A 17,347-nucleotide genomic window follows, 5' to 3' on the forward strand; every position below is an offset into this window, starting at 1 on the left:
GGTCAACAGATGGAGAGGAGGCTTTAGGTTTGTGGAGAAGAGAATAGATAAGTGATGTAGGTACTAGTTGCAGTTGAAATGTGGGAATAGAAGTGTTAGGGGAGGTGGACTGAGAGGAGATATCAGGGGATAGTTGATTAGATAGAGACTGGACAGTTTCAGTAAAGAATGTATTGAAGGCATCAGCGGTTTGTTTAGGGCTGTTTTGGGAAGTGCCTGAGGGGCTAGGGGTGTCGGAGTGGCCAGGTTTTAAGAGACTATTTATTCCTGCCCAGAACGTTTGTGGATTTTGCTGGTTAGCTTGTTATAAATGGCAGTATTAGTTTCTTTTATCTAGAAGTACAGCTTTTTTAGTGGAGTTTCTTATTTGTCTAAAGTTAAGTTGGTCGGTGGGATCTTTAGTGCTACAGTATTTGGTCCAGAGTTTATTTTTCAGAATAATTTTATGCCGTGTATCTTTTGAGAGCCAAGGGACAGGTTTTGAGCTAATTCTAATAGATCTTAAGGGAGCATGAGAGTCTAGAATAGAAAGGAACTTGGAGTTGAGGTAAGCTAAAGCATCATCCAGAGGCAGTAGTTTAAGAGGAGACCAGTTGCAAGCATTGAGTTCTGCTAGGAAGCTTTCAGGGTTAAAGTTTTTATTTGCTATGACAATTTTGTATTTAGTTAAGTTTGGGGTAGCAGTTCTATGTCTGATTAGGTAAGTAAGAACATGGTCACTTAATCATCTGGTAGTGTACCTACTGTATAATTAAGTTGGTAACTGTTTATCAGAATCCAATCCAATATGCTTTCTTTGTTGTTAGATTTGTTCTAGTTGGGGCATGATTGGTTTGAGAACAACCATGAAAATTTAAGAGTAAGGGAGGGTCTAGTGAGGTGCAGGTTTTCCAGTCGATATTGACATCGCCCAGGACTATGGTTTCTTGTGGGAATTGAACAGAAAGCCAGCTAAGGACCTCTTCTCTGGTACTAATATTATTTCCAGGGGGAAGGTAGGTGCAGATTATATAGATGGATTTGTGGGAATTAAGCTGGAGTTTGGAGATAAGGATTTTAGCATTACTTACAGAGGGAGGTTTTTCATGAATGACAGTAATTTGCAAACCTGTTTTATAAAGAATTGCTATCCCACCACCCTTTTTGGCTTTACGGTCTAGTCTGAAGATGTTATAGCCATGGGGAGTAATCTCCCTGCTTTGGGTTGTTGGTTTTGAGCCAAGTTTCAGACAGGCAAAGGATGTCAAATGAGTGTATTTCTAGCAGTGCATGGAGGTGGGCAATTTTATTATTAATGCTATGGATGTTAAGGTGAGCTATAGAGAGAGAGTTTGGGGGTTTGGAGGTTAAGTTTGAGTATGAGGGTGGAGGACAGAGGGGGTTTATAGTAGTAGTGTTATTTGGGCCAGGGTTGGGATGAATGTCACCTGCTAGAAGGGAGAGAAGTAATCTTATTTGTAAGTTTAAGGGTTTGGTGAAGATGTGTAAAGATTTTCTGTATATGTGATTAGTGTAAGTAATGTGGAACCTTCTATGAAATTTTGCAAGAAGGTAGCTGGGAGAAGAAGTAATGTTTGAAAATGGATGGAATGTGTTTTGGGAAGGTGAGCTAGTATGCTGAGTGAAAGTGTATGGTTATTTGAGTCTAAGTTGTTCATATGAGGTTAGAAGGTAGAGTAGCATAAGGAAAGGAAGAAGTGAAAAAAGGAGGATATGTTTTAAATAATTTGAGGTTAGAGGTGGAGGCATAGTGATAGGAAGGTATATGAAAGAAACATTGGGAAGTAGAAATGAAAATGGAGACAGGAAGTGAAGAAAGAATGTGTGAATGCTTTAAAGATACAGGTGGATGGGTAGTGGATGAACAAGAGGGGAGGGGGTCGAGTGTGATTGGTGAGCTAAAATGGGGGAGTGGTTAGAGAAGTATAAGTGTAGAACTTCTGGGGGTGGGAATTAGGGGTAAGGTAGGGGAGCGGAGTGAGCCCGCAGGGCGAATGGAGCAGGTTAGAGCAAGTAAAGGATGAGAATCACAGAGACAATGAGAAGCAAGAGATAATAGAGGAGCTCTAGGAATTCCAGGTAAGTGGGGAGAACTACTACAATAGTTTGGTTACAAGCAATAGTGGTGAGGGGAAAGGGGAATGTAGCTAATACAGGGGTAAGTACAAGAACAGTCGGATACAGAAAAGAGGGTAAAAAGGGAAGAATGAAAGTAAACAGTAGTGAGGGATTTAATACTGAGAGGGGAATACGGGATATAACACAAGCAAGTGAAGGGTGCTACCTAGTGGTCAAAAGGTAGATTAAAGTGAGCTGGTAGGGTAGAAAAGGGCAAGAAAAAGGCAACTCAGTTCTTAGTTACAAAGGAAGAGAAGAGTTAATACATAGGGGGAGAGCAGGGTCTGGCTGCTGGGTTCCTGGCACAGGAGTGAGCCTTTATACATACACTAGAGAATTCAAACATAATAAATAACAATACAATAAACAGTTTGGTTGGGGGGGGTCAAAACGTACTTCTTTGAATCCTTTGGAAGTGGGGACTTTAAGTTTAGGACAAAAGTATCCTAGGGATGCAGTTGAGATGGCAGGACTAATTAGAAGGGAGTCCTTACTGACCAGGCAGGTAGGTTCTCAGTCTTAATGCAGGAAGGAGGTTGAAAGTTCCTTGAATCCTTTGGAAGGAGGGACTTTGAGTTTAGGACAAAAGTATGCTAGGAATGCAGTTGAGATGGCAGGACTAATTAGAAGAGGGTCCTTATTGACCAGGCAGGTAGGTTCTCAGTCTTAATGTAGGAAGGAGGTTGAAAGTTCCTTGAATCGTTTGGAAGGAAGGACTTTGAGTTTAGGACAAAAGTATCCTAAGGATGCAGTTGAGATGGCAGGACTAATTGGAAGGGGGTCCTAACTGATTCCTATGGAAGTTATGAGGGAAAAACTGATAAAGATCTGGAAGGTTGTGTTTAATGGTATTTTAAGAGGAGGAGAAATACCAGCATCCTGGAAGAAGGCGACCGTAATGGTAATACCTAAAGAGGTAAAGATCCATCAGATCCAGCTTCATATAGGCCCATTTCACTACTAAGCCATGATTATAAAGTGTTTGTCTGTAATGGCTAAAAGAATGGCAAAAGTGATACCAGAATTGATAGATATGGATCAGTATGACTTTGTGGAGGGGAGGTAAACATTTGACAATATTAACAACATTGAACATATGAACACTGATGATCTAGAAGGAAGCAGAATGTAAGAAAGTACCATGTTTATTGGTGGGTCTTGATGCAGAGAAAGCATTTGACAGAGCAGACTGGGTCTTCATGAGCAGGGCAATGGAAGCATTTGCTTTCCCTGATACAATTATAAGGTTAATTAGAAGAATATATGAGGGATCGGAGGTGCGAGTTAAAGTGAATGGGGTCTTCTCTGATAATTTCTGCTTGAGTAGAGGAACTAGGAAGGGTTGTCTACTTTCCCCTTTGTTGTTTGCATTATATTTAGAACCACTGGCAAAGAAAATAAAGGACTCAGAAATTCAAGGATATAATTGGTATGGTAGTGAGGAAAAGCTGGCTCTATTTGCATATATTATTTTATACATGACAAAACCAGAAAGGGACATTACAGTGTTGTGGAACATGTTAAGACTCATATCTTCTTGGAATACAAAATGAATGAAGTAAAAACAAAGTCTGTAGTTGTAAATTATGTACCCACACACAAGTTGGTCCAACAATATCCATACTTATGGGGACATAATAAAATGATGTATTTAGCAGTATGGATTAGAAATGAAGTAGGTGAGTGATCCTTCAATTTCAGGTTCTAAAAACAGGCTGCCATGAGATTCCAGTGTCTACTAGTATTAAACGTTATTCTTTCCTAGATTACAGAATGACATCACATACATGTGATCATCTGACTTCTTTTTCCCATGCAACCCCCATTGCTATAAACTGCCAGAATTTAGCACCTGTATGTCAATAATGTGCATGCACACACACACACACACACACACACACACACACACACACACACACACACACACACACACACACACACACACACACACACACAGACAGCCTTACTAAGATCTGTTGCAGCTCCTGGATGTTATAAAACCATAAAACACTTCCACTATTCCTACAGGAGCTAAGAAACCATACTTCTTACAGACATTGCATTTGGCTTCATTTGAAACTGTGAGATAACATCTTTATGGCCTAGGCCCATTAATTTAATTTCTTACTAATTTTAAAGTTTGAGATTAACCTCATCTCTTCCGGTATCCTCTGTTGAAACATATACATTTAAACAGTTACAATAATGCATGTATATTTCTTTTTCTGTCCAGCAGGGCACACTGTTGGACTTGGTACATTTTAACACAAGCAGCTTTACAAATACATTTTTCAACATAAGCATCTGTAAAAATCAGATTGATGTATGGATGACATATAATTCTTTAGCAAATTCCAGCTAGGTTTGCTGGCATATGTTACACATCCACTGCCGTCCTTCTCCTGGCATAGCTGGCAACACCTCATGTTGTCACACAGGTTAATAGCTTCAAGCATCTGCGAGGGGTGGATGAGGGTAAAGGAAGCTTGAATGAGGAAGTCAAAGATGGAATCAGAGGGGCTGCAGAAAACTGGCACAGAGTGTCAGGGGTAGTGTATGAAAGGAATGCCAAGGAAGCTGAAAAGTAAGCTGTACAAAACAGTGCTGCAGCCTGTACTACTTTATGGTACAAAAATATGGGCAGTAAAGGCAGAGGAGCTGAGAAAGCTAGAGATGATGGGGGTGAAATGCTTGAGATGAGTTGTAGGATGCTAACTGTGGGACAGATAAAGAAATGACGACTTAAGATCCAAAGTAGCTCCAGTTGCAGAAAAGGTCAAGGAGAACAGATTACTGTTGTTCAGGCACATGTGCAGAAAAGCAAATGACAGACTGGTGAAGAAAATTTGGAACAGACAAGAAAAAGGCAAGAGAAAATAAGATCATTCAGCAAAAAGGTGGATGGATTGCATGAGAGAAGACCTGCGACAGTCAGCCATAAGTATCGAAGAGGGTAAGAGACTGGCATCGAACAGAGAAAGATGGTAACAGTTGACATGACACCTTGACCTCATGTAGAAAAGGGAAAAAGGGGGTTGATGGTAATGATTACTGAGGATGTGCAGCAGGTACTAATGAAGGCAAGAAAGTTTGATATTAGAAAAGCATGTATTAGCAAATGGAAAAGTTTTCTAGTTGGTGCCAACAACATAACTAGCATAAATTCAAAGCTATTGCTTTCTGGTTTTGCAGTATTCATGTGAGTTACTATCCTATGACCTTTCTTACTTCTTAAGTTTAATTTATCATGCATTTTAGCATGTTGGCCCATCCATGGATCCTCCTCTTTCAATGCATTCCCTTGTTAAAATGTTTTTGAAAAATGTTTTGCTTAAGAGGCCTCCAAGGAAACCAGTGGACTCTCCTTGGGATCTTAATTTTGTGTTAGAGAAGCTAACAGTTTCTCCATTTGAACTAGCTAATCTGTCTGACTTGAGGTTCTGCCACACTTCCTTTAAAAGGTAGTTCCTGTCTGAAGCCAGGTGTTAACATACCATCAGAGCAAAATATACTGGCAGACGAGCTGAGTACAAACAAGACAGAAACAGATACATTTTCATCCTTTCAAAACAGTCAGCTGGACAAGTTCTGCTCCACAGCTCCTAGCAAACAAGCCTGAACAACAGATGCATTCTCATTCCTGTGGTTGGGAATGTACCTTTATGCCTTTGCACAATTTCCACTGATATCCAGAGTAATTCTGAAGATTCAAAAAGACTCTCCAAATAATTTTGCTGGCTAATAGCAAAAAAATAAAATTTTACCAAAGCAAATAAAGTAACACAGGTGAACACCAATTCCACCAAGGCAAATATTATTTCCAAACTTTAGTTAGGCACTTTCATCTTAATCTTAGTACTTCATCAGAACTAAACTTGCACCATATGTCCAAGTAAATACCAACCAACCTCCATGTTCAAACCACCCAAACATCAAAGTTAATATTCATCACATATGCTCATGTAAAACGGTGTAACCTTTAACAAAAAATGTATGTGTGTGTGTGTGTGTGTGTGTGTGTGTGTGTGTGTGTGTGTGTGTATATATATATATATATATATATATATATATGTGCATGTATGTACACTCACGTGTGAGTGTGTGTGTGTATATGTATATATATATATATATATATATATATATATATATATATATATATATATATATATATATATATATACATACATACACACACACACACACACACACACACACATACACATATATACACACCACTTGAAACAACAATAAAAGTGAAAATGAATAAAATAAATGAAAAAGGCTGAACGTGAATGCTGTTTCTGGCTGACATCAGTAGACTATAGTAACAAAAGTTAAAGCTACCAAACCTTATACACAGTTTGTTACCATAGAAGATATTGGGCAGGATTCACGAAGGCTTGCACGGAGTCTAAGAGTAGTGTAAGACTCCATGCAGCCTTCGCGATCCAGGAACAGCCCAAAGTCCTTGTAAGAGACCAGCTAAAACGTCTCTTACATGGAGTGGGCGTGGATAAGCTAATCACCTCACTTGCAGCTGAATAGCATGCAAATGAGGTAGATTAGCGATCCAGGAAGCCAAAATCAGCCCGTGTAAGAGCCGTTTTAGCTGCAGAAATGTACTCAGTTGACAACTGAGTATGTTTCAGCAAAAACCACAGTGGAGCCATGTCAGCTCCAAATAAAGGGTGCATATGTGTCAGGCAGCATGCCAATGGCCAAATATGTGGCCATTGGCAAGGTACCCCGATGCAAATATTAAAAAAAAATTTTTTTTCGGCGAATGGGCTGCGCTGTATAAAACATAAAAATAAAGGTTATAAACCCACAAATGTGGGTTTTATGCAATACATGGGTTTACAATGCAGGGACCAGCAGACCAAAAACAACATGGCCACCGTTTAGTGGTTGCTAAGGGGGGAAGCTGAGTCTAAGACATGTAACTAAGCATTAGTAGGCAATCTGATGCAAATGAGTGTTAGGATACTGAATTCCACTGTCACATAGCAAATGAGCACATTCTGAGTAGTGTAAGAGTTACATAAGGGGGAGGATCAGAGTAGGAGATAGGTGACATCACAGGGGGGAATGGCAGAAAAAAATGCAGTTCATTGGAGGTCAGTGTTACATGACAGATGTCAGACACATATCATGGAAAGAGGAGTGCCACAACATAAGCATGGGAAAGTCAAGAAATGGAAGGTGTACACTATTGCCTACACCAAAGTTTCTTGCTGGGCGTGCATGCGCACGCCATGAAGCGCGAGTAGGGCATTGTGTGCACGTGTTAGGCAGACTGAGCATGTGGGAGCGTGTTGGTAGATGTTTAACACTGTTTGCGTGGGTGTGCGCGCGTGTAGGGCAGACTGAGCATGTAGGAGCCTGTTGGCAGACCTGTAACACTGTTTGCGTGGGTGTGCGCACGTTTTAACCCGAATAAGCATATTCTGAACCGTGTAAGCATGTGTGCGCGCGTGTAAGCCACTGTGAGCTTGTTTCTGCTGGTATGCACGCTGCTCCCCTCTGAGGAAACAGAAAGGAAAAAGGAAGCAACGGAATCCGTAGGAAGCTAGCAGGTGAAAACAATTAGAAGCAGGCAATTACACAAGCAGAATAGTAGCCCAGCCCAGCACTTAAAACTCTACAAGCAGCAGTGCAGGATATTTCTCTCAAGGGACACTGCAAGAGAGGAGTAAGCTATTAGAAGTGAAAACTGAAAAAGCTGAACTCAGAGCAGAAATGTTAGGGGCTGCCATAGCTGTCATAATGAGACATAGGCAACTTGCTGAGGGTGGTGACAATGCAGATGGTGCCAGACAACCCACAGTGAGGAGACGGAGAAGAGTGTACAGGCCCAGGGTCACCTACCACGGGTTACATGAGCTGGAGATAGTAGAGCGCTATAGAGTGGACAGAGACCTCCTGCAGCAAATAGTTGAGCTGTGCAGGCCATGCCTCATACACAGAACCAACAGAGGGGAACCCATCCCAGTGGAAACCAAGGTATGTGTTGGCCTAAGAATACTAGCAACAGGTACCTTCCAAAGACCAACTGGTGATATGATGGGGATATCACAGGCATCAGCCTCCAGGGTACTGCACCAGTTCCTGGATGCCATGTCAACACATGTCGGTGATCATGTATATTTCCCCAATGTCCGTGAGGTATTGGCCAGCAATATGCGTCTCTTCCAGCAAATAGCAGAATACCCTGAGGTAGTGGGTGCAATAGACTGCACGCACATACGCATCAAAGCACCAGCCGGAGAGAGGGGTAGGGCCTACATTAACCGTAAGGGCTTCCCCTCCATCAACTGCCAGGTCGTGTGTGATGCCCAGGGCATAATAATGAATGTGTGTGCTGGCTGCCCTGGGAGCTACCATGATTCCCACATCTGGCATTTGACGCAGCTGTACCGGACATTTGCCAATGGGGACATCCCACACGGACACCTAGTAGGGGATGCAGGTTATGCACTGGAGCCGTGGCTGATGACACTCATCAGAAACGCACACACACCTGAACAGGAATGCCATAATGAGGCACACGCACAAACACGTAATGTAATAGAGCGCATGTTTGGGCTGCTCAAGTCACGGTTCCGGTGTCTGGACACATCTGGTGGAGCCTTGCAGTACACACCAACTACATGTACCCAAATTGTCATGGTATGTGCTATGCTACATAATATGATATTGCGAAAATAGCTGCAGCAGGACCAGCATAGGGCTGGGCCAAACATCCCCCCACCATTGCCAAGGCCATTTCAGGCAGAGCGTGACTCGGAGGAGGAACAACCTGAGCCTGCCCCAGTAGGCAGAAGGAGGCATGCCCAGTATGCCCTGGCCTTGGCAAAGAGGCAACGCATAGCACATACACTGGCTCAGTAGGAACCCTGGGAATGATACCCCCTCTGACTCACTCAAATAATAACAGGGATGCCTAAAATGACATGACCTGCTCACAAACATGTACAGGGAGTGTAATATGTGCATCCGACAGAGGCAGCCCTGCAGCACCACCTGAGGCATGAATGCCATGTATTAAGTAATGTAACACCATGTACTATATGCACACCTGAGGACTGTGACTAACATCCTACCCTCACCAAGCATCATGCCACAATATGACAATGAGATGATCGATTGCAGTAATTGACCGAAGTATTGCAGTTAGTCAAAGGGGATCCAATGTGTGCCAGCCTGGGATGACATGCTGAGCATGACATGATGCTCCACCTGCTAGGACTGGCGTGCACCTATCAGTGCAAGCCGTATGGATACTGGCAAAGGCTGTTGTTACCCACAGCGTGCCCTGAATAGGTAAGGCTCAAAACACAAACCTACCTCCATAGGTATCAGAAGGGATAAGAACCTAGATGTAATTCTACCCAATGCCAGAAGTCTAAACAGCAAGATGCATGCAGCCTAAACTCACCCAGTATGGAGAATGTTGATATCTGTGCTGTAACAGAAAACTGGGTCAAGGCTCACAACAGCACCCTAACACTACCAGGTTACACCTCATACTGTGCTGTACAGCCGCAAAACATGGAACAAGCTACAAAAGGAGGGTGACTAGCAATAATTGTCAAGGATAACCACACCCCCATGTTGGTACCACAACAAGAAGCAGCATGGACTAGCCGTGGTCAAGTAACAGTGGCTAAAACTGCCTCCCAGTTTATAGCCTGCTACAGACTACTGTCACAACACCAGGAACTACACCTGGCCTATGTTGGAATACATGAATATATCAAGTCCTCCAAACCACATTATATTGGGTGACTGAAAATACCCAGACATAGACTGGGAGCATTATACTAGCTCCAACACTGTAGGTCAAAAGTTCATAGAATCCATAAACCAAAATGCCCAGGAACAACATACCACTCCTACAAGAGGGGTAAGCATACTGGATGTGATAATCAGCAACATGGGTACTGGATGGCAAGATGTGAAGTGTATTGCTCACTGGTAAGACCAGACCATAGAGTAATCACACTGGATATACACATCCCGACCACAGTCCCTGGCCAGAAAACCACAGTGAAAAACATGTGTAAAGCAAAAGTTGCACTCCTCCAAACTGATGTGGAATCCATTAAAGGCCTTGTGCAGGTGCAAAATATGGGCCACACCTCAGAACCTGTTATACAGGCATTCCATGAACACTGCCAGGAATGCTTGGATTATGCAATCCTAAATTAAAACAAGACACAATGCCATACATGCAGGCATCTGGCATGGTGGACTCCAGCCATTACCAAACCATGCAAGAGAATGAGGAAGCTACTACATGATAGAGCAAATATAAAAAAAGAAGTAATCACTGATCAGTAGTATGGCAATAAAATATGTCCACACATACAATCCACTAAGGCCAGCTACAACAAGTTGAATCTGTGAATCTTGAGGCAATGTTACACCTGCCCCAAGTACACAGACAACCCTCAACTCCCCCCAAGAAATACAAATATATGTGAGAGATGCAACCATTTATCCAAACTGGAGGCTGAGCTCTCTCAACTCAGTACTCCCAAAACTAGTCAGGAGGAGAAGGTAACCACACACACCACAAACCCAGTCCCACATAGACCTATGACAACTGCAAAACCAAAGACATAAACACAGAAAAACATTCCCGGAGGCCAGAATTACAAACACACTACACCAACAGAGGCCTCCAAAGCAGACACCCAATCAAACAACCTCCAAACATAGCACATGCAACACATAGTACTCAAAGCTGGTGTGCCAAACAGTCACAGGCCAGAAGGAGAAACAACATGCCTGATACAGTTGTAATAGGTGACTCCATAGTGAGACACGCTGCTGTCCCGCACACCAGACTGAACAAGGGAAAGGGTACAGTAAGCTGCCTGTAGGCTGCTACAATACGCCACATAACACAACTATGCAGGTCACCCCAAAGCAAGTAGAAATATGATGCAGTCATAGTCCATGCTGGTGTGAATGACCTGAGATGTACCTCCCTGGACTACATGAAAAGAGACATAGATGAGCTCTCCGATTATGTAGTCCAGGCTGGTATGACACTGACCGTTTGCAGCATCCTACCCTCACCAAGAATGATGCCACTGTACAAACACAGAATGATCAGTTATAACAAGTGGCACAATTACTGGTGTCATTCCAAGGGGATCCAATGTCTGTCTGCTTGGGGTGTCATGCTTGACAAGCCATGCAGCTGTTCCAGGGATGGCTTGCACCTGTTACCCCTGGGCGTCTGGATATTGGATAAGGCTTTTGCCACCTCCATAGAGCCTTTCGTAGGCAAGGCTGAAAAGACTAACCCACCACCCTAGAAAACATAAGTGGAAAGAAACATAAGGGTAATGCTGACCAATGCCAGATGTGTAAACCTCAATATGCATACTCCCGAGGCCCTCCCCAGTATGGAGAACATTGATATCTGTGCAGTGACATAAACCTGCTGCATGCCTCCTGACAGCACACCAGCACTACCAGGTTATACCACATATCATGCGTTATGGCCCCAAAACCTGGAACAAAACATAAAAGGAGGGTGAGTATCCATATTCAGCACAGAGACCCATACGTCCAGGTAACTTACAATGCACAAGGCATTGGAGTCCACCCATGTGCAACTAACCGTAGGCAAAACTGCTGTACAGTCTGTAGCATGCTACAGACCACACACTCACACACAGGAACCCCACCCAGCCGTCCTGAAGACACTGGACAGTATGAATGTCCCACCAAATACCAAACAAGGTACTCACAAATTACCACATAGGTGGTAAACCATTATGTATGGAAGGAGTAATCAGGGACCTAGGGACACAAGTGGACAGTAACCTGTTATGTGACACTCACGTTGCCAATGTGGCTAGGAAGACTGTCTATATTGGACACCGTATCATGAAAGGATTCACATCGACGTCAACAGAGGTCATTGTGCCCCTATACTGTTCTCTTATTAGACCCATAATCTAGTACAATGCCTCATTTGGGATGTACCTTACCTGACACCTGCAGCAGTTAGAAAGACCTCAAAGGTACCTCATCAAGAGGATAAAGGGTCTCAAATATATGTCATATGCTGCCTGGCTGTAGACACCCCAGCTGAATGCAGTCACATACTGCCTACACAGAGGCATTGTATGTCTGTTGTACAAGACCATGTCCAACACAGGAGTAATGGACATGCTCCACCCCAGAAAACTCAAAGCCATCGGAGCTGTGAGAGTGAGAAATGTCAACCTCAACACATAATGAAATAGGATGTGATGGAGGGACAGATACATAACCCAGAGGCTCCCCACACCCTGGAACAGAATCCCACTCCATGTTAGGCAGAGCCCCTCACTGACACTTTTCAACAGGAATCTTGCCAAGTGAATGGATGATCGTAGATTTACACTGGGGGTCTTCACTGTGTCACATCCAGACAGAGGCACAGCAAAGCAAATCATAAATGGCCATAATATTCACATAGCAAGGGGTGGCGAAAGCCACACACACTCTGGCTAGGCTTACAAATGCCCTAGGGTGGATAGCCTAGTATGAACCTATGAAGATACAAATTGTACAGGACACTAAGGATAATCCCAAGGCTTCCTCAACTGATGGTAGGAACCATGTTGGGAATTCACAGATATGCTCTGAATCACACAAATATTACAAACAACATACCAAACACACACACATATTGCCAACATACATCCTGACAGGTGCAGTGCAAACCCCCCCCAGAATGCAAAATATCTATCCCAGCAGACTGCTGGCCCCCTGACATTGCAGATGCTGAGGTAACAGCCAGCATCTACAAAGCAAAACACACAGCAGCAATGGTATGAGATGGTGTCCTGGGCTGAGTCCAACATGGACTCCAAGAAGAATGGAATGCCAAATCACACTACTGCTCAATGTCAGCCTTACCACAGGATATGTACCCAAAGAGCAGTGTACAACAACAGTGGTCATTCTCAACAAAGGTGTTGCCTGAATGGATACTGAAAACTACCACCCCAGAATCCTGAGAAGCTTGGTCTGCACAGCTATGGAAAGGATCAGCATGTACCGCAGACATAAAGATATTGGGGACCTACTGACACCGTACCCTACCCAGTGTGGCTTTCTTAAGTGCAGATCCTGCCCCTAAACATGTTTGACTCATTTGAAACAGTCATTAAGGTCATTGATGAGGGCAATGTGGTCCACACAGCGTAGCTGGACCTTGCAAAGGCTTCCATACAATACCCTATGTGTTCATTATAGATATGCTCACCAGCTTAAATATAAACCCCTATGTCAGTAGAGGGGTTGCAAACCAGACCAAGGACAGAACTGACATGCTCAGACATGCTGCAGCCATGTCAGACTACAAACCAGATATAACTGGCATCCCACAAGGCTTGGTCCTGGGACCTCCCTCATTTGGTATATATGTCCCATAGGTACAGGCCAACATGGAAAGACTGTGTCTGAACATGTTTGCAGAGGACTACAAACTGCCCACCATATCTGACCCTCCAGCTGACACAAGCATCCCACAAAGGGGCCACATAGAAACAGACAACTGGTGCCATAGCCATGTCAGCAAGCTAATTGCAGAAAAGTGTATAGTCAACCCCCGTGGATATACAGTAAGTGCCCACCAATTACCACATAGGTGTTAACCCATTACATACTTAGCATGTAATGAGAGACCTGGGGACACAAGGTGATAGATATCCTGCATTGGACAAACATGTGGCTGTACTGTTTACAGAAACATACCATATACCCACCTAATCATGAAGGTTGTCAGATCTAGATAAGGGGAGGTCATTGTGGCTCTGCAGTCATCCTTCATCAGCGTTACAATTGACTACAATAGCCCCTGTGGGATGTACCTCAGCAGACACCTCCATCAACTGTAAAGTCCCCAACAGTACCTCACCAGGAGTATCAAAGAGCTTGAACCAGATGCCATGTGTTGCCTGATTAAACAAACTGCAGCTACACACACTGCCATACTGCCCACCCAGAGGCAAGCTGTGCCTGATGTATAAAGCCATGTCCAAGCTGGAATCAATAAACATGCTGCACCTTGTACAGTCTGAATGGCAGTGAGCTATGCACATGAGAGACCTGAACCCCAGCACTGACATACATAGGACAAGCTGTACTGCATGATCCATAACACAGAAGCCACCTCCACTCATGAGTAAACTCCCAGTACAGGTTATCCATAGAGTCACTCATCGATTCTCCTCAAGAGGAATCTTGATGAGTGGATGGGAGATGGTAGGTTTACCCTGGGTATCACTGTTATGTCACAGGTAGATGGAGGCACAGTATACTAACCATGCCATATGTCATGGCAAACTCCACTTACAATGTGTGTCGAAGGACAAACACACTCGCCGACTAGCATTAGAAATGGCCTAAGGCACATCGCTAGTGTTTGCAAATATACACCTATGTTGTGGAATACACTACCAATGTTGGACAAGCCTGGTTTAAGTAGTTCATATCTGAACATAATGCAACATGGTCAGATGTGCACAACTGGCCCCTAACCAGGCTGTTGTGCTCACTATGGAACTGTAAAGCAGTGATAGGACTAAAGCCCAGGATACTCTCCACCACAGTGAAAGTACTGAACCAGTACACTATACAGTACTACAGTGTTAGGTCAGTATGAAAGGATGTTGACAACTGTATGCAAAGTATCCCATGCAAACCCTGCAGGCACAGTATAATACCTGTTGTGTTCACACACAAAGCAGTTGGACAGTAACTACACAACATGACACACAACACACAACCATAAACGGGAGATATTTGTTGAAGTTCACACTCATCCACAAATGTGGTGGGCTGCAGAGTTCAACATATGGAAAGCTCACACTGGGCATGCTCGCACACTTTGATAAATGAGACATATGTCAGACAACATGCCATGGGAAGGCTGAACTGGGCATGCTCACACACTTAGGCCAAATCTCAGTTTAGCAGTTGGCCACACATATCTGGTATTTGTATGTGTTATTCCATGAACCAACCACATTACAGCAATCTGCCCAGTGCACACAGTTAAATGACTACAGAGACATACGTGATATAGTGGATCCCTCCCATATGCAAACATCTTCCACAGATACACAAGTTGTTCATACAAACAGGGAATGCTATGGCAATAAAGACCTGCAAACAGTCTATCAGCAACAAATAATGTGCATCTGGCAATTAAACATATGGGTGTAGAGGTCAACACTAGGCTGTTTGCCCTAGGGAATGACAGCTTAGCCAGAGTGTGCTTGGTGTCTGCCTCCCCAGTACAGTAGGCTACTGTGCCACTGTAAAGTAGGTCACATAAGGCACCATGTGAGGCTAGTGTGCTGTGCCTCTGTCAAGCAGGGACACAGTGGAGATCCCAAGGTTTGAATTTGCTAAGCCACAGCCATGTTGTTGGTGTGTGCTGGAAGAGGGTTGCTGAGGACCTCTAACAGTAAGTGGACATCAATAACAGACTGAGGGGAGCCTTATCTGCATTGTCTGGACAATTTCACTGTCAACACTGTGTCGTGATGATTATGAGGGATTGAAGTGTCGTGCCGGTACTGTTCAGAGATGTCCTCCCTCTGTGGGCTACTGCTCTGCAATGTATTAGCTCACTCTGTCTGTTGGACAGCTCATATATGGCTGGTGTACATCTGACAGGTGTCCTGTTGTGGAGCAGTCATGGGTATATTTGGGATAGCATGATCAATGCAAACCTTCCACATGCTCATAGAATGCAGTTGTCAAGGATTATGCAGAGTGGCCTGTATACTCCCTCAGCATGGGTCCTTTGAAGTCTTCAACCCCAGTCTTCACAAGTGTAAAGTCTGATTTTGATAAATACAGTTTGTTTGCAGTGACAACCTTGCCTGGGGGTGGGGATGGTATATGGATGGCCAGGGAAAGGTGGGTATAGTCAGATATCAACAATGGTGGTCTACCTCTGGTGTGGAACAGTGAGTACCCATGTTGTAGATGGTAAGGTGCAATATGTATCCCCCCTTGTGGCTGTGGTGAGTGGTTCTGCCATAGCACATGGACTCACAAATTGTAGTGGCTGTAGGGTAATGTTGTAGAGGCCTGAGTAGTTCCCATACACAATATGCCTGTACCTGACATTAACAACTGGAATGGTGTATGTGAACACCTGCATATCTTGGCACTGTTCCCAGGGAAGCAAAATGTGTGTCCTGGATGTGGGAGGGGTGGTCAGGACTGGTTGGGTTGTGTGTTACAGGTCCTGTGGTCACGAAGCATGGTATAAAACATAACCTGCCAGTGCGATGTGCACATCTGACCCAGACGTAGGTGGCTGCAAATGCATATATATGCTATCCCCCACCTGACAGGTAGTACTAGATGTACATACCTCTGTAGAAATAATGATGTCAGCACCCTATAAATACTGCATGTGCACAACAGATGCCCAGTAATTTGGATAGCACGCTCTGCTAATGCGTCTCCCTCAAGTGTCATAATATAGTTAGGTAGAGGTTTGAATCCTGCAAATGCTCAGTGTGTGTGTGTGTGTGTGTGTGTGTGTGTGTGTGTGTGTGTGTGTGTGTGTGTGTGTGTGAGTGGGGTTGGTGTGTGTGAAAGTCTGTGTGAGGGAAATGTCCCTTTTGGCAACTGGGAAAACACACTACAGGATGCATATTCCCCTTTCTAAACACTGATGATGTCAGCACCCTATAAGTACAGCAGGAGAAGGGAAACCTCCCAGTAATGCGAATAGCGCACTCCGCTAATGCGTCCGTCTCGAGTGTCATAACAGGTAGGGGTTTGAATCCTGCAAATGCTCAGTGTGTGTGGAGGGGGTTAGTGTGTGTGCAAGTCTGTATGAAAGAAATATCCCCCACGATGCACATTCCCCTTTCTAAACACTGATGATGTCAGCACCCTATAAGTACAGCGGGAATAGGGAAACCTCCCAGTAATGCGAATAGCGCGCTGTGCTAATGCGTCCGTCTCAAGTGTCATAACATAGTTAGGTAGGGGTTTGAATCCTGCAGATGCTCAGTGTGTGTGGAGGGGGTTAGTGTGTGTGCAAGTCTGTATGAAAGAAATATCCCTTTTGGCAACTAGGAGAACACACTACAGGATGCACATTCCCCTTTCTAAACACTGATGATGTCAGCACCCTATAAGTAAAGCAGGAGAAGGGAAACCTCCCAGTAATGCGAATAGTGCGCTC

At 43.9% G+C, this 17,347-nt stretch overlaps 1 protein-coding gene across 1 annotated transcript in view; it reads left to right on the top strand.

Annotated features, from left to right (window-relative positions):
- The window catches only part of IFT43 (intraflagellar transport 43), a 2,700,032-nt gene that overhangs the window by 2,218,342 nt on the left and 464,343 nt on the right, over positions 1–17,347 (top strand). The gene's annotated exons all lie outside the window — the stretch shown is intronic.

Source organism: Protopterus annectens, chromosome 6.part0 (genome assembly GCF_019279795.1).
Source record: "Protopterus annectens isolate FY-2018-M chromosome 6.part0, PAN1.0, whole genome shotgun sequence".
Classification (NCBI taxonomy): Eukaryota; Metazoa; Chordata; order Ceratodontiformes; family Protopteridae; genus Protopterus; species Protopterus annectens.